At 38.7% G+C, this 22,459-nt stretch overlaps 1 long non-coding RNA gene across 1 annotated transcript; it reads right to left on the bottom strand.

Annotated features, from left to right (window-relative positions):
• Window positions 1-538: 538 nt before the first annotated feature.
• Window positions 539-21,284, bottom strand: LOC118153942 (uncharacterized). The gene is made up of 3 exons (XR_008481815.2): window positions 20,531-21,284; window positions 4,349-4,552; window positions 539-3,535 (listed from the first exon to the last, which is right to left on the bottom strand). It is a non-coding gene; the product is annotated as an uncharacterized LOC118153942 (long non-coding RNA).
• Between the last annotated feature and the right edge of the window lie 1,175 nt (window positions 21,285-22,459).

A 22,459-nucleotide genomic window follows, 5' to 3' on the forward strand; every position in this document is an offset into this window, starting at 1 on the left:
GTTCAATGCCTCCTCCTTCAATGAATTAATAAACATTTCTCAGACATTATTGTAATTGTTGGCTTACTTATCTAATTCTCAAGAAGCTTTAAATGACACACATATATTTTCATATATAATGTACATATTACATATTTGCCCTGTGTGTGTGTGTGTGTGTGTGTCTACATGTGAAGAATGATCAAATTCAGACTAACCCAGTCAGGGCCAAAATTTATACTTAAACTGTGAGACAGAAAAGATTTTGTACTTCTTCCTAACAAGTGCCTTTTAATTTTTCAAAAGGCAACTTTTAGCAAATATTATAATAAATATGACCAAGATATCAAACACACAAAATAAATAGTGAGAAAAACGTAATGCGGATGGCTCAGGTTTTGTAGTAATTAACACTAAGAAACAGTGTTACAATCCCTTTAATACATCTAGATACAGGGGAACAGCACTAAATAGATACTAAAATGACTCTATGTCACTTTTTAAACCTGTTTGATTACTAATTATTAGGTGGGGTCAAGAAAGTCACAAAGGAGAAATCTTTTATCAGGAAATATTTTATTATCATCATGAAATCACCGAGTCTGTTGGCAATTAAAATTTCATCATCAGAAGAAAAGTAGAACTCATAATTTTGGTTTATCATAAAGATTTTAACTGAGCAAGCTTTCTCTTTCTTCTTCTTTTTTTATATTGATCTATCTTTACTACACAGCAGTAAAATACACTGCCAACTTTACTTACTCGTCAATAAAAAGCAAGTTTTGAAAGTAGAGCTTTTGTAGACTTGAACTTAATAGTTGTTTCCCTAACTCTTATCCCTGGGAAATGATCTAGCATCCAAGTATAAGGAACCAGCATTTTGAGTAAGAATTGACAAGTTGTCATGCTGTGATTCTGTAAAAACGAAATACTGCTTTCAGAAACCAGAGTGTATTCTTTCTAGTAAATAAAGTTGCAGGCTGGTAGATGACAGTTTATGGAGAGAAAGAGTTGTGTCACACCCTCCAGCAGGATCTTACACTAAGTGCCTTAAATAAAATCACATCTGTGCGATACAATGTCACATAATGAACAATAGACATGTTTGGTTTTTTTCCTGTGGAGTTAAATCAACAGTTATAGGAAATGCTGAAGTTGTATGTTTTAGCCTTTGGTGACAAACTTTTCTCTGCTTTATCCTTGGTTTTACCAAAAGTTGATTTGGGTTTTTGTTTTCAGAAGCCAGTCCAGCTGCTATCTTTTTGTTTTTTCGTGTGTGTTTTTTTTTGACGGAGTCTCGCCTCTTTGCCCAGGCTGGAGTGCAATGGCTGGTGCGATGTAGGCTCATTGCAACTACCACCTCCCGGGTTCAAGTAATCCTCCTGCCTCAGGCTCCGAAGTAGCTAGGATTACAGGCACAGGCCAGCACGCCCAGCTAATTTTTGTATTTTTAGTAGAGATGGGGTTTTTGCCATGTTGGCCAGGCTGGTCTCCAACTCCTAACCTCAAGTGATGCACCCATCTTGGCCTCCCAAAGTGCTGGGATTACAGGTGTGAGCCACCGTTCCTGGCCTAGCTGCTACTTTTAAGAAAGAAAAATCTATTACATGGTTAGTTTGGAATTAGGACAGGTGGCAGTCCCGAGACCCTGTTTGTGATTTTCCAGTAAGTGCTAAAACAACCAGCAGGGCAACATAACTTATTACAATCACTGACTTTGAAAAAGAAAAGCCTAAAGTCAAATTTTTTTTAAAAAGCAGTAAAATGGCAATAAGAAAATGGAAACGTGATGTGAGTAATGATTAGCAGGAGACACGTAAATGGTCAATAAGCATATGAGCAAACATTCAGCTTCTCAGTCGAAAAACAAATAAATTCTAATATAATAATATGATAGCATTTTGTGCATTTTTGCCTTTTAGATTAGTAGATATGGCAAGAAATGATAATGTCTGGTTTTGACAAGGCGGTTAGGAATGTAGAATTATTATAAACTTTTTGGAAAGAAATTCGATAGGAATAGCAAGGATGTTAATTAATATAATCTGATTCTTATTTGGTAAAAAGAAGGACCTATTCCTATATATGTAAAAACAATCCTAGATTAATACAAATTAAAATTATTATGTATTTGCAGAGATAAGAAAAATAATGGAAAAATACATTAGAATTGTAATCATAGTTCCCTCTTTCTGTAGAGATAAACAAAAAAGAACCAGAAATAAATACATCAAAATTAAATCCAAGGTTATCGTAACTCATTTTTGCACCTTTCTCTGTTTTCCAATTTTGCCGTAGTGAGCAACGTTATCTATTAATATTTATTTGGCTGCTGCTCAACTCAACTAACTTTAAAACAAAGAAACTATTGGTTTTTATATCCCAATTTCTGGGATAAGCATTGCCTCAAGAGCAGCTAAAAACAGAGGCTCAGTAGAGTTTATCAGAATTCTGTTTCTCTTCTCCTAAGTTCCACTTCCTGTGTTGACTCCTCGCAAAAGCTCTCCACTGGGAGTCGCAGTTCTAGAGGCTATGTATTTCCAGAATCAAGGCCACGTGCACAGCAACCTTCCCTAGATACATTCTGAGGGGTCTGCCTTGACTCATGGGCTCAAAATGAACCAAGAGCATGGCGGGAAATGCTAAGCATTCATTGGCTTCCATCAAACGTCCTGTTCTTCCCCGTGCACCTCCACCAGATCTCCAAATAAACATTAAACATTAGGGAGAGACAGATTTCCAAATAAAAATCTAAAAGAAAGAAAAATCTTTTCTTTCTTTCTTTTTTTTTTTTGGACAGTCCCGCTTTTGTTGCCAGGCTGGAGTGCAGTGCTGCGATCTTGGCTCACTGCGACCTCCTCCTCCCCCTGGGTTCGAACGATTCTCCTGCCTCAGCCTCTTGAGTAGCTGGGATTACAGACATGCACCACCACACCTGGCTAACTCTGTATTTTTAGTAGAGACGGGGTTTCTCATGTTGGTCAGGAAATCCAAGCTATTTTCAAGGAGAGCTGTAAACACACATGCTCCATACAAATACACACTATTTCTTTAATTAAGAAATCAATTTTGACTGGGAGTGGTGGCTCACACCTGTGTTCCCTGCACTTTGTAAGGTAGGTAGATGAATGGGTCGAGGCCAGGAGTTTCAGACCAGCCTGGGCAACATAGAAAGATAGACTCCACCTCTACAATAAATAAATAAATAAATAAATAAATAAATAAATAAATAAATAAAAACAATTAGCCAGGCATGGAGGTGCACCAGTAGTCCCAGCTGAGGCTGAGGCTCAGAGGCTAAGGTGGGGGGATCCCTTGAACCCAGGAGTTTGAGGCTGCAGTGAGTTAGCATGGCATCCCTGTATTCCAAACAATAAAATGAAAGAAATAGATTTAACTTAACTCTTTTCAAAGCCAGTGCTCCTACTCTTTCCCATTAACCCCTAATCCATTCTTCTTTCTCACCAGTGACATTTGTTCATCTGTCAACATCTTCACATGGATTGAACTGCTCAGTTTTCCAATGGCAAGTGGAAATGGCTCACACACTTCAGGACTGCAAGTGCAAGGTAAAAATCATGTTTCCTGTTAGAATTCAAAGTAAAACTTCGACTGAATTAAAAACTGCTTTTGTCAATACCTCATCCATTTCTTTTTCTTCAACTGATAGGTCAGGTCACTTATACAAAATGATTCTGTTATAACAAATTATTGTTATGAAGTGTCATTAGAGACACACGGAGAGAGAAAAAGAATGACTCCAGGCTGCTAGTTTTATTTTGCCTAATACTACCCAGCTCTGTGACAATTTGGTATTGTAACTTTTACCAGGTTGTATTTTAGAAAGTATTTCAAATATATTCTCCTAACTTATACAACGTCTGTACATTTTTCAGTAGTAAGAACTTTTGAAATAGAATGTGAATGTTTACTTCTCCCTTCACTTATCTGGGTGAGTGATTTTGATGAGTACAAGCTTAGCCTGCCCCATGCAGGTAATTTATTCTTGAAAAACCGCTTGTTAAGTGAATTCTCATAAGTAAACTTTTAACTTTAACTTTTATGGACATCGCTTTATGCTAAGACAACACTAAAGCCGATGAAAGTTGGCTCAATGACTTCAACAGACACATTAGTTAAACAACCTAGCAAAGCCTTTTCTCTTCATTAATTATGCCATAATATGGCTATTCACCTACTCTCATTAAGTTCTTGTAGCACTATTATGCAATACATACTTCAGATGATTCTTACAAATAAAACGTGTTGAATACTCGATGTTTATACAGTTCAGTTTTTATTGCAAAACAACCACAACTGGAAGACCAGAAACCTCACTGAAAACAGGAACAAATTATTTCAAACTCACCAAACAACTTGACATCCTCAGGGCATCAGATTATCACTGCTGTAACTGCAAAACGCCACACCACTGAGGCAAGGCATGCATCGAGATCCATCAACAACTGTGAGCACGTCTGCACAGAGCTGCTGGTCTGTCTAGCTTCAGCTGCCAGTGTGAGATCCAGAATCCAAATCCGCCCTCATACATGCTAAGAAGTGTCTCACCAGCCTAAGTTGGGGTATAGAACAAAACTTTGAAAAAAATCAAATTCATGTCATTCTACTTGATGTCACATACCCAATTCCTCAATCTGAGTTTTAGACTGTTTATATGATAAATCACGCTAAGCAATTAATATCACAAGTGCCTTTAGGAATAGGGTCTTTTAAAGGTTTCATTTGCCTGAACCAGTTGAAGATATTTATTTTCGATGACTCAGCAAAGAATCTCAGTTTTCCACTCTGTCTGAGGAATTTCCCAAACTTGAATGCCTATGTGAGCGACTGTGTAGCAGCTGCCAAAAGTCTCGTCACCCCAGGTACCTACCTTCATTACAACCTTGACAGAAAACAACTATGTTCTGAGGATCTTTTATGTCATCTGTATCTTCTGGCTTTTTTCTTCATAACTGCAAGTTAGTTGTCAGTTCTTTGTCTGGATTTATTTCGAAAAATAGTATCCTGAGAAAACACAGCTCAAGGACGAAGAACAACTTCAAAATTATGGTATGACCAAAAACACTTGAACCTCTTTTCCTTTTTCAAAGAATCATGAACACAGGAAATAAGCTTTAGCCTTTATTTTTGCCTTGTCTTAAGAGACATTCAATAAGGAGCTGAAAATGAAGTATGCTTCAAACTTTAAAGGCAGCGATGAAATGGAAAGAAGAGGTCCTTCAAAACTATAAAAGCAACTTCAACCAGACTAATACTATTTCAAAGAAATGGGCCATAATAGCATTGACTACTTCATGGTTTGTGCATTCCCTCTACAGTCATCGACAGGCTTTTTCCAAAAGTGTATGGATGAAATACTTTGAGTTGAGATTTGTAGCCTTAGCCTTCTAAAGATGATACCTGTAGGTTGTCATGGTAACTCACAGGGCGCCATCTTTAAAAGCATTACACTCAGGAAAAATACACACAGAAATTTCAGCCCTAAAAGCTATTTCCCCAAATTGTCCATTATCCTTGCATATCTTTTTCTGCTTAGAGCCTTGCTTTAATTTTTATTTTCATCCAATGCTCAAGAAATGCAGAATATTAAAACAAGTGAAAAAATTGCTTGAGGTCTTTTATTATAAAATTTCCATGATAAGTTTTATACTAGCTTTTAAACTGATGAACATTGCTCCCCACCCCACAAATGTATTTTCCTTTATACTGACTTTTTAAATGTAAACATTCTCCTTTTATCCATAGATACACTTTTGATCCTTAATCCTCTTTACATCAGTCTATAGCTAATGTTAAGGGGAAGGCTTCTCCCTTACTTTGAAACTTCAAGATCCAGATGTCAATCCATTTGCCAATAGTTTGGAGAAATAATGACTTTCCCTCCTCCCTGAGAGCACTTACTTTTGCATGTCAGTCATATAGGACCTAGAAAATTAAACTCGGGTCTTCATTTATCTTCTCATCGGCATCTGCTACCCTCCAGCTGTATCGTAGCTATTAGAAGACAGTGAGGGTGCCCTATGACTCTTCACAGCTCTAGAATTAGCAGCACTCCACACGGGGTCACAATAAATATTTTATGACATAGATCCCCAATTTAAAGATAAACAGACTTTGAAGATGGTCAAATCTACCCCATTTGTTGTAAATGAGGAAAAAGAAACAAGGAGAGTTAAAGTATCCCGCCCAGCGTTACGTCCAGTTAAAAACATTATTTTGAGGTCAGCAAAGAGGATCTCAGTCTCTTTTCTGCTCGTAGTACCTAGCAAAAAAGTAAAACAGAGATTCTTCATTCACAGAACAAAGTAGCTAATAGCCATTCCTGGTTTCCATGCCACATTAAGTAGGTTGCTGTTTTGAGGTTCAAATTAACCAATATGCTGTACCTGAGAGAGTGTGTTAAGTATTATCCAAATATAAAGCATTATTAATAGGAAAGGCTTTTTAAAAAGCCAATGGGAAAAGATGAATGGAAAAAAGAAATAAAAAATGTATTGATAATAGTGAACATTATCTTGTTTTTGATTGACAGGCAATATCATAGCAGAGAAATGACTGCATTTAGAAAATGAATAGCTAGCGAAAATTCTAATGAATAAGCTCAAGGCCTCCAGAAATGAGGATGAAAATAACCAGCATAAGGCAGTGGCTAATCAGAAACCTAGACTAGCCACGGAGTATTACAGCTCAGATTCTCTTCCTTCTCTCAATTTCTTTGTAGTTAAACCTACATTGGTAACTGGCTGGGGAGAGTCCATGTGTGTATGTGCCAAGAAAACCTCCAGGTTCTTTCAGTTCATTTGTGTCTGCAGCAGAGGCAATGGAAGAAAATGACCAAAGGGAGAACAATACAGGTAATTAGGGATGAACCTAATGCAATATATATGATGATTACCTTGATTTGTGTGTGTGTGTGTGTGTGCGTGTGTGTGTGTGTGTGTGTGTGTGTGTGATTTAAGTTCCTGATATATTTATTTAAAAGGAAGTTGATGAAAAACAGCTTACAGGTATTCAAGACCTCACAGGTTACAAAGCTTACATTTTCCTGACGAATACTCTCCACATGGCTCAGAGGTTGGAATAGGTGTTCTCATTCCTATTTATTGATGAGCCTTGAACTAGTCAGGTAATTTGTACAAAGTAAAATGCCAGAGGGCTCTGATTCCAAATTCAGGCCTAGAAATTTTAGAGAAGGCTATGCTTTGCCTCTTTTTATGGGCTGGGGTTAAGACTCTGTCATTTACCTGAAGGCTGTTTCATGAAGAATGGGCAAATACAAGAAAGGAAATAAAATAGCTATTTTATAACCAAGCAATAGGAGTAGCTGAGTGGCTTTTTGGCTTGAAATGATAATCGAATCAAAGGAGCAATACCATGTGTGTCTCCTACTACCAGAAAAGATCATACCTAACTGGTGAGAGTTTCTGCAAAAGAGACTAGATTAAAGAAAAAATAACTGTGCCACTGTGAATGCTGTCCACACGAAATTGTTAGGGGGCCATTTTAATTTAATTTTGCATGAACAATTATTGCAGTGATCACTGGTGATCATCAGAATAAAGTTAAGAATAACAATTACCCTTATAAAGCATGTTACCAAATATTAGACTGATTAGGGAATAATGATTTAACAGTTGTGCCAATATTAATAATCAATCATGACGGATTGGAAAAAGAATTGATGAATTCATTTCCTAAAACTGCCTAGAAACACATACAAATATTTGAAGTTGAAACCTAACTAGGAAAGAATGGATGACAAACACTAGGACCATCTTGTACCAGACTCGGGAGATTCCCAAAGATCAATCTTATCCCAGCACTGGCTGCGCATTGGTTAATAGAGCTAACCAAGACAGAACAGATTCTGAGGTTGGTTAGTAAAATTATCACCTATAAAATGAAAACAAAAAGTTAAATGGAAAGATTTGTGTAAGCTTCTTAGATCTTGTAAAAGAGACATCAAAAGCATTTAGGGCTTGGAGGTCCTGCTATCAAATTCCCGAGACCTGTGTTGGAGTTGGTATCTTCGGGTGGATCCCATAACCATCAACTTCCTGTACAGAAGGACACATGTATGTGCACCTGTAGGTTTGTATGCATGTGAGCCTGTAGATGAAATTTTAAAATTAATAAATCTTCCACAAATAAAAATTTAGTCTTTAAAATATGCTTTCTCCTTCTTTTCATAAAAATGTACAGTTAGACACAATATTGACTTTTTGTTTTATATCATCTCCTCAATTCTAATGATGGCAATTTTCAGATTGAGTCACCACGACACAAAATCAGAATGCATGGTTAAGAATAAATAAAGCCATGATTATCATTCATTGAAAACAGATCACGTTTTAGGCCAGGCATGGTGGCTCATGCCTGAAACCCCAGCACTTCGGAAGGCTGCAGCAGGTAGATCACTTGAGGTCAGGAGTTGAGACCAGCCTGGCCAACATGGTAAAACTCCATCTCTACTAAAAATACCAAAATTACCTGTACCAGGTAGTGCATGCTTGTAATCCCAGCTACTTGGGAGGCTGAGGTGGGAGAATCCTCTGAACTCAGGAGGCAGAAGTTGCAGTAAATCAAGATTGCGCCCCTGCACTCCAGCCTGAGCAACAGGGCGAGACTTCATCTCAAAAACAAAAAAGAAAGAAAGATAAAGAAGAAAACATATCATGTTTTGGCACTGTAGCGTTGTACTAAAGCATTTTGCCCATGTTATCTTCTTCAGTCCTCAAAACAAAACGATTAGGTGAATATGATCACTTCCATCTTATTAATGAAGACATTGAAGCTTCAAGTAGTTAAATTTGTCATAGATTGAGATTTCATCCAGATATTGTCTGCCTACAAATCCTATGTTTTAGCTATTTTAACGTCCAACCTACATTGTCCCCTAGTAGGAAGCAGAGAGGCACACAACCAGCATCTAACAGGTCAAGAAGCTGAGGATGTTCAAGGGGTACATTATGACTTCATAGTGGGGAAGAAAAAACATTCCTATTCCAGAATGGCCTTCAGATGAGAGAAATAAAGGTTCATTCCAAGGCCCCCAGCCTTTGTCCCTGCCTACATTGGTAGAGAGGGGTCTTTTCAATGGCCAACTTACAAACAATGGGATATTTCTGGTAGTAGACAAAAAGCCAGGGCTTCAGTGGGGTTTCCTGTGTTGGCATGGCTGGCTCAGAGTCTGGATCTGGAAAAGGAGTTTTAATTCGTTTCTAGAGGGAACAGATACTCCGGGTGTATCCATGCCTCTTGAGGCTGCATCTCTCCTCAGAAGATCTGACTCATAGAAATAACTGCCTCCCTGAACCCTTCACACACATGTATCAAAGGAATCTCAATAATGTTATGTCCAAAATCAATTCCATGACCTTCCCCAAAGATCTGATCCCTTTCCAGTGCTTCCCATCTCAATGAATGGAACCACATCAACCCACACTCACAAGCCAGAGACCCAGAATTCATAACTGGTAACTCATGTTTCCTCACTCATGTCAAATGCATCATCAAGACGATTTCCTTCTTCTTTGTCTGCACCGTAGCTCTCTTGATCCGAGCAATCTCCATCACCCACCTAGACTCTGGCCCTCTCAACGTTCTACCTATATCCATTCTCAAAGCCAGGGAAGGTCAAGCGATACCTCAGCTTAAAGTTCTTCCTCCACTGTCCGTTGCTCTCTGTAAAACTGCATCATGAGGTGCGAAAGGCTCTACTTGGTCACTACCTTCCCCCAGCACACGCCTTCAGCCTCATCTGCACCGTGGACTACGTTCGTCTCTCCATTTGCCTCCTACCCCTTAAACTTCTATCTCATGGATTTTGCACAAGGTGTTTCTTCTACAAAGATAATCTTCTCTCCCTTTTTTGACTGGTCAGCATCTAGTTATTCTTCATATCTCAACGGCCCCTTTCCTGACTTTCTGAGCTAAATCAAACAGCCTTATTACAGGCTTTCCTAACACTGGATAGCTACTGTCCAGTCCCAATTAAATACAGGAATACCTCTGAGATAGTGCAGTCCACAAGTATCATAATAAAGTGAGTCACACACCTTTTTTTGGTTTTCTAGTGCATATAACAGTTATGTTTACACAATTCTGTAGTCTACTAAGTGTGCAATAGCATTATGACTCACAAAAATCATATACATAGAATTTTAAAAGACTTCATTGCTTAAACAATGCTAACAATGATCTAAGCCTTTAGGGAGCAGTTTTGGTTTTGTTTAGTTTTTTTGTTGGTAGAGTGTCTTGCCTCAACTTTGACGGCTGCTGATGGATCAAGGTGGTGGGTGCCGAAGGTTGAGGGAGCTGTGGCTATTTCTAAAAAGAAAAGTCAAAAATGAAGTTTGCTACATCAATTGACTCTTCCTTTCATTTCTTTAAAGTATTTAATGCTGTTTGACAGCATTTCACCCACAGCAGAACTTCTTTCAAGGTCAGAGTCAGTCTTTTCCAATCCTGCTGCTGCGAAACTCAATTAAATTTACAGTCATATTCAAAATCCTTTATTTTCATTTCAACAATGTCCATGGCGTCATCACCAGGAGTAGATTTCTTTTTAAGACATCACTGTCTTTGCTCTTCCATAGAGGCAACTCTTCATCCATTAAAGTTTTCTTGTGTGATTGCAACAATTCAGTCACATCTTCAAGTTCCACTTCTAATTCTATTTCTATTGCAATGTCCAATACATCTGTAGTTACTTACTCCGTAATTCTTCCAGTGGAAGGCTGTTTCATCTACACTGAAAATGTGTTGTATAGTGTAGCCATCTTCATCAACGAATGCTAAATGCTGAATGCTCTGGATAATGTGCTGCAGCTTCTCCATCAGCACTTGCTGTTCCACCTTGCACTTTCATGCTTTGAAGAGGGCCTCTTTCCTTAAACCTCATGAACCAACCTCTATGTTGGTTTCAGACTTTTCTTTTGTAGCCTCCTCACCTTTATCAGCCTTCAAAGAATTGAAGAGAGCTAAAGTTTTGCTCTAGATTAGGCTTTGTCTTAAATGAAGGTTGCAGCTGGTTTGATCGTCTATCTAGACCACTCAAACTTTCTTCACCTCAGCAATAAAGCTGCTTCACTTTCTTTATAATCATATATTCATGGTAGTAGCTCTTTTAATTTCCTTTGCATTCACAACTTGGCTGTTTGGTTCAGGTGTCCTAGCTTCTGGCCTGTCTTGGGTTAAACATGCCTTTCTCACAAAGTTTAATAAGTTTTCACTTTTGATTTAAGGTGAGATATTTGAAACTCTTCCTTTCACTTGAAGACCTAGAGATCATTGTAAGGTTACTAATTGACCTAAATTTTTTTTTTTTTTTTAAGATTCCTTCTTTTTGGATTATTTGGTAATTGACCTAAATTTTAATATGATTGTGTTTCAGGGAGTAGGAGGTCTGAGGTGAGAAAGAGAGATGAGAGAATGGCTGGTCAGTGGACTAGTCTGAACATACACATTTATTAAGTTCACTATCTTAGATGTGTGCAGATTAACAAAAACAATTAAAATAATCACATCAAAGAGCATTACACATAGATCCCCATAAAAAATATAATAATATTGAGAAATTTACAAATATCATGATAATTACCAAAATGTGATACAGAGACATGAAGTAAGTACACGCCATGGAAAAATGCCACTAATCAACTTGCTCAATGCACAATTGCTACCAACCTTCAATTTGGAAAAGATTTCATATCTGCAAAGTGCAACAAAATGGAGCACAACAAAACAAGGTGTGCTTGTATTTACTTGTGTGTCCATTAAGTCAATATTTGTCTCTTCAACTAACTGATAAGCTACATGATGGTAGAGTCTGTTTCTACAGTGTTCACCATTGTAACCCCAAAGTCTATTTGGTCCCTGGCCTAGTGGGTACTTGATAAATATTTCTTTAATATCTAACTGACTGATTGACCAACCAACTGAATGAGTGAGTGAATGAATGAATGAATGAGAGCATCCTGTTCATTGATGTGTTCATTTTCTGTGTCTTGCTAGAATTCTAAAGTATTCAAATCTCTATTTGGAGGCAAGTCTTGGCTCAAGTCTTGCCTTAACACTCATCTTCTCATTGAGACCTACCCCTAACCATCCTTTGAATGCTGCAATTTTTTCATACCTCACCCACCAGCGCTCCATAAGACCCACATCTAACTCTATTTTTTTCTTTTACCCACCTCATAAAATACTAGAGAGTTGCTTATTTATCATGGTTCTAACTATGCTTTCTTAGTTTCCATAGTTGTCTATTTGACTTCCACTATTCACAGGGCCAATTGTATTAACCATCTTTTCTTATTTTTATATTTTTGATCCTGTGGCATTTATGGCCTCACTAATTGGAGAAAGACGGTGCCTACCAGGGCTAATCAATTTTTAGAAATAGCAAAGGGCTCTCCAGATCCTGTCTTCATATGCAAACCAATCACTCCAAATTCCCAACTATCTCCTTAATCAAATTCACACCAATCCAAAATTCTCTTTGCTCTAAATCAACCAGTAACCACACACCAGACAATAAGGAAAAGATCCTTTGCCCGCAAACCCACCAGAACTATTCAAACTAACCAATCCTAAAGCAATGTGAGATTCCAGAATGTCTTGCCTTTCTCAAAAAAAAGAAAAACACACACACACACACAAAATAAAAACAGTCACTCCTGCTCAACAATAGTGATTCCTGATGTGGCCCTCCATGGTGTGACACGCACCTTCCTCTTGGAAAATGTAAGTAATATATTTTTCTTCTTTTTGGAGACAGAGTCACACTCTGTCAGCCAGGCTGGAGTGTAGTGGTATGATCACGGCTCACTGTAAGCTCAACCTCTTGGGTTCAAGCATTGTCCTGCCTCAGCCTACTGTGTCCTGGAGCTACAGGCATGCATCATCCTACCAAAGTAACTTTTTGTTTTGTTTCTTAAATCTTTTTGTAGACTTGGGGGCCTTGTCCAGGCTGGTCTCAAACTTCTGGGCTCAAGCAATCCTCCTGTCTTGGCCTCCAAAAGTGCTAGGATTATAGGTGCCAGCCATACCTGGCCATAAATGGCGTTATTTCAATGGTGTTAGCCTCTTCACGTCATCACTCAGTTACCTCCATATATGAAGATTTCATAAAACCCTACAGGTACAATCGAGGCAATCACATCATTGTTTACCCCCTGGTGTCCTCCCATCCATCCACCATCAACGGAAAGCAAACTTCAGAGTTCAGCATTTAATCTTTACCTTTGAGGGCTGTAGACATATGGCAGGCTGTGCAACACTCATTATTTACATGACATTGATTCAACTTCCATTGAGTTACTGTATTCTTAAAATATGGTTTAGGGCCCAACTTTTGTAAGCTCAGTTTCTTCTCACATGTGCAAATGTAGTCTCAGTATTTCTCATTTTGTCTTTGAGTCTAAGAAGATTTTTCTCTCATAATTATAACTGGCATTATGGAGCACTGTGCGTCTTGTCTTAGGTATCCCTTACAATAGTTAAGTCTAGTTTTATGGATAAGGAACTAGAGCAGTTAAGTCATTTGCCCTGGGTTACACAGCTAGAAAACAATAAGACAGGAGTTAAAATCAAGGTAGTTTGTCTACATAGACTGCACCTAGTTACTTAGTCACATTGCCTCTGGGTTGATTAAACTCAATAACTTAATTCTTACTGACGTCACCCCATTCTCTTCCTAATCGTATATTTCAGAAACACTTTATGACACGTTAAACTCTCCTGAGCCACATATTTTTGCTAGGGGAGTGTAATCATCACACATTAGAAACACAAGTGTGCAAAGGTTATGGTGACACTGAGGAAGACAATGGCAAGAATAGGGTTAAAACTCACAGCTTTGGTTGCCGGTCTTTTTATCAGTCCTTTGAGACTTCACACATTCTACCTGATTTTTCAATTTCATGAAAGTGATCGGGAGCTGAAGGCAAAATCAGGCTTCACTCCTGGGTAAAGGTAGTAGCTTAGATGGCAAATTACTTTATAGACATTTTAGTACAGGTAGCAGCAGGCATGGTTGAAAATTCTAAGTCCTGCCTATTAGTATGCAGAAATGCCATCAGCTGCTGAAATCATTTTCTAATAAACCAGGTCTTTATTATGTCCTAGTTGCCCAAAATATGTTTGCCTTGTCAGACACAGATTTTTAAAACCAGTTCAATCTTAAGCCACTGTCAGTAACATGGATTTTTCCCTCCCTATTTATTTTCAGTCGTACTTTCTAGTATAACTCTTTTTTCAATATATTTGAAAAACTTTTTCTTTGCCTTTAATCCCGCTGGCTCTTTTAAGCACAGTCAGCAATTGTGCAACCTTCTCTCTTTCCTCTCCGCTCCAACAGTCTGTTGTTTGCACGTCCACAGTTTATTGGCAGCGTGGTTTTTTGACAATCTTGAAATCTAATTGAATGTTTCTTCTTTCAAAATTTACTTCTCAGAGGAACACTAGATAGCTGGATCCCTACAACTGCCCCTTTTTATTAGTCTTCTACCTGCATTTATACCATAATATAGTTATATATTCAAACGTGCCAACCAAAATGTGTGGAACTAAATTAATTGAAAGAAAATATTTTCAGAAAATAGGAACACGTGGAGGAAAATTTTCTGCCACCAAAAGATAATACCCTTCAACAACTCCAGGCAACAAAAGCATCATCATAATTTTACTAACAAGTTTTTGGGGGCATATGTATTTCACTTTTTATTCCAATAAATTTCCCAAGTGTATAGGAATAAAAAATTATCAAAAAGTCAAAAACGAAAGACAGGAAATGTTATGGTGTTCTGATATTTTGTTCTGATTCAAGCAAATAGGAAAAGAAATCATTTTCTATTTATATTTCAAATTGGATATGACTGTGAACAATCACTATTTCTAAAACTGATGGTAACTCATAACTAAGACTTTTTTCAGGTATATATTGAAATTTCATCTTTTAGTCTTTGACTTAAGTATAATTTACCCCAGATTTTAACAGTCTCTTCCTCTAAAAATAACTGAGCGTAAGCCCTCATAATTTGATGCCATCCATACATTTTATGCAGCTGAAATACGTAGTACCCTCTTCCAGGACAGTTTGCATTACAAATAAGGAATGAAAGACCAAAAGTTGAAAGGATCAGACTGCGTTAGTTTGTTTTAGGTGTTTACTACTTATTTTATGTAAATAATAAGTATTTGGAGCCATTTTAAATATCAGTGCACATGTTTCTGCTAAATCTAGGATAAGCGTGCATGAAAATGATCCTAGAAAATTAGTCTTCCCATTTAATTTGATGTATTTATTTAATCAACCTCCTCTACAAAAAAGCAGTCTGTTTCATCCAGTGGCAGATAGAAACATTGTAGAACTATTGCCTGAGAAATCTTCTAGAACAAAGTCAAGTCTCGTTACCCCGCTTCTCAAATACTCTGGTGGCTTTGACTTTCATTAAAGGATGAAAATCAAAGATGAAGAGACTAAGATTTGTAGAAACTGACCTTGAGAACAAGGTCAAAGTTGGAAGCCACCATGCTGAAATGGCTGTTACACCAGGTCTCCTCCCATGGTTGTATAGGACTTGCATGGCTTGACTTCCTCTTAATCCTCAGTCTCTACTATTCCAGCCTTCATCTTTCAGCCACACCAGGCTCCCTGTCTTTCTCCGGAAATGGCATGCAGGCTCCTGTCTTAGCACCTTGGTATTTGTTTTGTCTCTGCTTGAAATGTTTTCCCAGATTCCGCATGGCTTGATCTCCTACATCTATCTCTCTCCCTCAAATGCCAGGAAGAGCATCCCTGAATGCCCAGTATGAAATTGCATCCCCCATCCCAGCAGCTCCCTGTCTGCTTCACCCTACCCTTTTTCCCTAACAGCATTTATCACCAACTCATACAGCACATATTTGCTTTCTGCAGCTATCCACTGGAAGGTAAGCTCAGTGAGAACTTGACTGCTGGACTTGCCATTGTATCCCCAGAACCCTGAGGAGTGCCAGGCATTTAAAAAAAGTGCCCAAGAAATATTTGCTAAATTCATAAAGGCAATTATCCTCCCTGCCCCACTGTATTAGTCTGCTGTCGCACTCTAAATAAAGACATAACCGAGACTGGGCAATTTTCAAAAGAGAGAGGTTTAATGGACTCACAGTTCCTGGTGGCTGGGGAGGCCTCACAATCATGGTGGAAGGCTGAAGGCACATCTCACATGGCAGCAGACAAGGGAAGAGAATGAGAGCCAAGTGAAAGGGGTTTCCCCTTATAAAACCAGCAGATCTTGTGAGATTTATTCACCACCATGAGAACAGGATGAGGAAAACAGCCCCCATGATTCAATTGTCTCCCACTGGGTCCTTCCCACAAAACATGGAAATTATAGAAGCTACAATTGAAGATGAGATTTGAGTGGGGACACAGCCAAACCATATTACCCACCATGTCAAATAAATTATGAAGTCAACTATATATAATTAAAACAAGCATTATATCAAGTGAAGTGGGATGATAGAAAGGTGTTGGGTGTGGGCTCAGTGTGAAACTAGACACGCTCAATGTTAGCAATTGAAATGCTGAAAGAGCTCCCATGTGTCAGTGTGGTTGATGTTAGATTCCTGCCTGGAAAATGGGGTCAGGAGAGGAGGCCAGATGCACAAAGCCTTTAAAACTCCCTCCCACAGTCCAGTGACTGATGGTCAAGGTGCTTGAAGCAGCACTCACTGCTGTCTGAGACAGCCATAATTTCAAGCACGTTAGACATTTGCAATGGAAATTCCAGAAGGACCTGAATGAACTTATGCCAATCAAAAGACATCCATTTTTAAGACGTTGCAACTGAAGGAGACATCTCTAGGCATCCCACTGAGAAAAATCTTCCAAATGGCCTTTATAGAACCCTAAAACATCAACGTGTGGAAACACTAGGACTCAGATAGCCCTCTAGAGTTTAGGCTACTAGGGTGAAAGAAGCAGCCAGAAATGCCACTAACCCATTCAACCTCTGTGGGGAATCAGAAAAAATGCATCTGTTTCTCCTGGGAAGTCGGAGGACTGTGTCCAGGTACTCACTTTGTCCCTTGTCCACTCACCCTGACATAGAGGGCAATTATGGGTGTTGGCCCTAGGAATGAATAACAGGGATGTTTCAGAACAAATTGAATTTACTGCTGGCACTGCCTATTTCCATAACTCATGGAAGTACCCACTGCCTCCAAGGCTCCAGCTATCTGAGTTCCCCAACCGTAATAAAGAGCTCTAAGATGGACAGGTCCTTATTCCCCAATTCCTTCCACACCACTCGGGCGGCTCGTCGGTGGACACTTAGTCAGACCGCCCAGTGCTTGAGATCTTTACTTCTACTCTGCGTTGCTCTCAACTGTCCCCAAGGTTCTTCTCACATCTATCAAGAAGTTTCTATGCAAACCAAGGCCCCAGGAGCATCATGATTAAAAGCACTACTGGGAAATCACACAGGCATAGATCTGAGTCCCACGTTGGCTCATGTCATTGAGCAAATCTCTTAATTTCCATCAGCTTCAATTTCTTCATCTTTCAAATAGGAGTAGTAAGAGTGACTCAGAAGATAAAGTTAAATTTTAAAATGTACTTATAGAGTAGCCAAAAGATGATATAAATTATTATTACTGTCTGGTTACTATTATTATAAGTGTTAGTACAATCAACTAAAATTCATACTCAGACTCTAAATCCAATAAAGTTCATGATCTTTGCTCTGAAAAATGGTAATTCCTTTATAGTGAATATGTATTTATATTCCAAAAGTAACTTTCAAAAACTCACAATAAAATTTATCTGTTTATTGTATAAATAGGTTAGTGCAAAAGTAATTGCAGCTTTTGCCATTGAAGGTAATGACATAAACAGTAATTATTTTTGCACCAACCTAATTATATAAATGTTGGTATATTTATATAATATTGGATTTTTGGATATTAATAGAGATTTATCAACTTCCTTTTAATTTAGTATTTGCTTTGTGTATCTTTCCCACTTTTTTCCAACTTCTTTGAGCTGTTTTTTAAAAATAATTATGTGTCTTTAAATAAACTTACCCTAGATTTTTGAAATCCGATCTGAAAATCTCTACTTTTCATTGCAAATGTAAGCCATCTGTGCTCATTTTATTTAAAAATTGTGATTGAGATTTATTTCTATCATCTTATTTAGTGTTTGCAATTTACCATACATTTTTTCTTTTTTTCTGCCTTCTATTAATTATTGGGTTTTCTTTAATCATTGTTTTGCCCTTTACTGGCTTGGAAATCATATAATCTATTTAGTAAAAGTCACCTCTGAACTTTTAGTTTGCAAACTTGACCTAACAGTCTTAATTTCATGATTATCTCCCTCTCCCTCCAGAACACAATTTCCTAATGTCCATATTTTAATTCATTTTGCTTTCTTGTCACTAAAATAACCTTTATAAATAATATTTTATATAGTCAATGCTTATTTCTATTTACCTATCTTTGCCGATTTCTTGGCTCAGAAATGTTTCATGTCTAGGAATCATTTCTTTGGATTCAGTTTTCTTTTTTATGAAGTCCATGCTTTAGTAGTTCACTCCTGGGCCTCATGGTGTTAAATCATAAGTCCTTTGTGGTTGGGACCATCAGCCAGGGTAGCTGCAGCATCAACTCATGAGGTCATAGCTATGGTTTTCTGTCCATCTTCCATCTTGGCAACTGGAGCATTTCAGTCTCTCTTGCAAGCTCAGTTTGCATTTAAAAAAACAGTTTGCTGTGTCACATTTTGAGTTTCAAGGAGTCCATTTTGCTTTTCAAAAGTTGGGCCAATGTTAGCCAATACATTTTACTGTCACCTTTGCTATTTTCCATGAGTTCTCAAAAACATATTCATAGTAGTTGTAAAATTATAACTGAAATTATTTCAGTATCCAAATATATTATGTCTCCAAAGCCCAAAATACTGAAATTATTCCAAGAATATAGATGTCATTTTACTGCCTTACCTTAAATATCCTATATTTATTTAATTACTTTTTTTTTTTTTTTTTGAGACGGAGTTTCGCTCTTGTTACCCAGGCTGGAGTGCAATGGCACGATCTCGGCTCACCACAACCTCCGCCTCCTGGGTTCAGGCAATTCTCCTGCCTCAGCCTCCTGAGCAGCTGGGATTACAGGCACGTGCCACCATGCCCAGCTAATTTTTTATATTTTTAGTAGAGACCGGGTTTCACCATGTTGACTAGGATGGTCTCGATCTCTTGACCTCGTGATCCACCCGCCTCGGCCTCCCAAAGTGCTGGGATTACAGGCGTGAGCCACCGCGCCCGGCCCTAATTACTTATTTTTAAGATGGGTCCTCACTCTCTCTCAGGCTGGAGGGCAGTGGCACAGTCACCACTCAGCCTTCAGAGTAGGTGGGACTACAGGTGTACACCACCGTTCTTGGCTAATTTTTGTATTTTTTTAGAGAAGGGGTCTTGCCATGTTGTGCAGGCTGGCCTCGGCCTCCCAAAGTGCTAGGATTGCCGGCCTGAGCCACTACACTCAGCCAGATATCCTCTATTGATAACTGTTTGAGTTTTTTTCTAGTTTGAAAGCAGGTTCTTTGGCAGGGAGACTGTAAACCAAAAAGGAGCTGAACAGTTTCACAAAGGCATGACCTGTGTTTGCCATCCTCAGAGTACTAGTATTTCATATTCACTAAATATTTATCCATCATGAACCACGTTTCAGGCACCGTTCCAGCCACAGATACAATCGTAAACAAAACAGACAAAAAAAAATCTAGACTTAATGGTACCTACAATATGGGATTGCATGACACGAATAATTCTTTCCTTTCTCTGAACTTACTAGTAGCTGTCTTTAGAAGACCCAGCAACCCCTTCCTGCTTTTTTCCACCTGCTCTGTCATATACATCACATACATACACAGCCATGCACGGCCCTCAAGACACACCAGATTACGTGGCTGTGGATCCAACCCTGCAGTTTCCTGCCCTCCTTTTACCGTGTGGCTCACCTCTACCGGGAAAGGCCTTCCACCTCCAAGTCCCATAGTAATTCAAAACCTGTCATCATCTTATCTCTATGCCATCTTTATGCATCCTAACACGAACACATGTGTTTATTTCACGCTCTCTCTTTATGCTTTAGATTATACCTTTCATAATCTCCTTTGGATTGCGGTGACTTGTGTTTAGAGACACACCCTTATAAGATTGTGAGAAACAATCAAACCCCAGGGTTAACAAACTCTTCCTTTTTATATCTGCAAATTCCACACGGTGCCGAAACAGCAGTATGCCTCGAATAATTCTCAATAATACTTGGTAACTTGAATGATTATGCTACCTTCTCTGTTATATAACTTAATTCTTATTTATTCATTCAGTTATTTATTCATTTATTCAAAAAGGCACTTAGTTAGTGGTAGATGCCAATCATTCTCTCAAGAAATTGCAGATACATGAGTAAATAAAACAGACAAACACATTTTTACCGAGTTTTGGAATTATTTAAGTTAGAGTTTATGAATAATTACCTGTCTGCAAGAATTGATAAGACGCTGAGGCACGTGGCTAAAGAAGGTGGCAGAGTTTCCTATGGTGGCTGTTAAGTGCAGTCGACCTTCTGTCTTGGAGTATCCAAATAAATTCTTCCCTGGAGACGGGGCGATGAAGGGATTTAGCTCACAATGTTCCCTTGAGGTCTTTAGTTTTACGAATCAATATGCATGAGGACAAACAACCAAGTCTATTCTTCTCCCCCTTCGTTATTCATTCCAACAATGAATCCAGAGAAACGCATCTATAAAAATCATTAGCAGTGGGAATTGTGGTAGGTGTAAGACTTCCTTTAGCCCTTCAGCCCCCCTCTAAAGTAATCTATTTTTCCAGGAGCTGAAAGAGTTTAACAACCTAGAAAGGTCAATTCTCTAAAATATTCTCAGCAATATCTGGATTGCTAGCATGTTGTGAGAAGAGGACATACAAGGTAATTTTGTAAGGGAAAAGAAAATGCGTTGAGTAGCAGAAAACTCAAATTAGCTTTTTATCCCCTCCAGAATGTAGTATGAGAATGTCAGAAAGCTTGACCAAAATGTAAATGTATGAAACAGAACACAGGAAAACCTGAAATCAAAAATGGCTACTCCTAAAAAGAAAAATCAGGTTGAGAAAGAGGTGGTTGGTTTTGTTTCTACAGAATAGAACCTTTAATGCTCATAGCATATTTCCTTTCGAATATTTGGTTCTAAAATATCATAAAGATGAAAAGACGCTGAATTATCAAATCGAAAGACTTAATGTTGAAGATACTCTTCAGGCAATAGAAACCATGTCCGTATGCCCGGTACGGTCCTCTCCTCTTTTCCTCTTCCCCATGCCACACCTCCACTCTCGTGCATCATCCAGTCCCCGTACCCAGGTGTCTGAAAAAGGGGTTCCAGAGAGAACCCACCTTAAACTGACCTGGCTGCTGGCAAAAATCCCAGTCTGAGGATTGCACCATTCATAATTCTCATGTACTCTCTCCAGAGCCCTAATGTTATTTTCCAACAGAGTGACTTCAAATGGCCTTTATTTCAGCTTTGCTGAAGTCAGGAATTAGTTGCCCCTGACCATTGCTTTACTGAGACGCCTAAGTGAAAGGTGGAAGAAAATTCCCTTTCTATTATTATTTCTCAGAGAATCCTGGAAGCCGCTTCCTGGCCAGGAAAAGATATTCGAGTGCAAGTAAGGTAACTTTGCACTGGGTAGCTGAAGGATGAATGGCATGGTCTGGGAAATTTTAGAGTATCCAAAATTCCAGGAAGACCAGTTCCTTCCCAGGTACTTAAGGATCTCTTCCCTGCTCCACTGGAGATATGCTATGGGAATGTGGGAAAGCCTCTCCATTTCTAAGACAGAAACAGACTGTCATTCTCCCGGAAGGTAACACAACTCCAAGCACCTGGAAGGTTATAGTTATTCAGAAAAGAATATTCCACTCCAGTTTCTGCTTTATCTGGGCCCTTGGCAGTCAGCCCAGCCATGAAAGCAATGTCATTGTACTGGGCCGAAGCAAGGAACTCCATCAAAAAGGATTACGGAAGAAATGAGCTATGGGGGAGAGACTGTGCAAAAGTGCACAGGACTTTTGGCTGAATGAGAAACTAGGCCCATTCTGAAATGAGAGCAGCTGCCATTCTACGGAAGCCCTCAGGCCTTCATTTACTTTAATAGGATTTTAGTGGAGGCTTGCCCTAGTCGGGTTGGTTTATGATTTATGATAAACCATCCTTCACCATAAACACAAACACATCCCTTCAGATTCACTGACACTTGGGGAGTGTGATTTTATCCGCCCTTCACTTAACACACACTATTTGATGGCTTACAGTGTGGCAGGCACTATTCCAGATTCTGAGCTTCGGCTTTGAAACCAGCAAGACAAGGACCTGTCTTCCACGGAGCTTTACTCACTAGCATGT

This window comes from Callithrix jacchus, chromosome 5 (genome assembly GCF_049354715.1).
Source record: "Callithrix jacchus isolate 240 chromosome 5, calJac240_pri, whole genome shotgun sequence".
In the NCBI taxonomy this organism is placed as follows: Eukaryota; Metazoa; Chordata; class Mammalia; order Primates; family Cebidae; genus Callithrix; species Callithrix jacchus.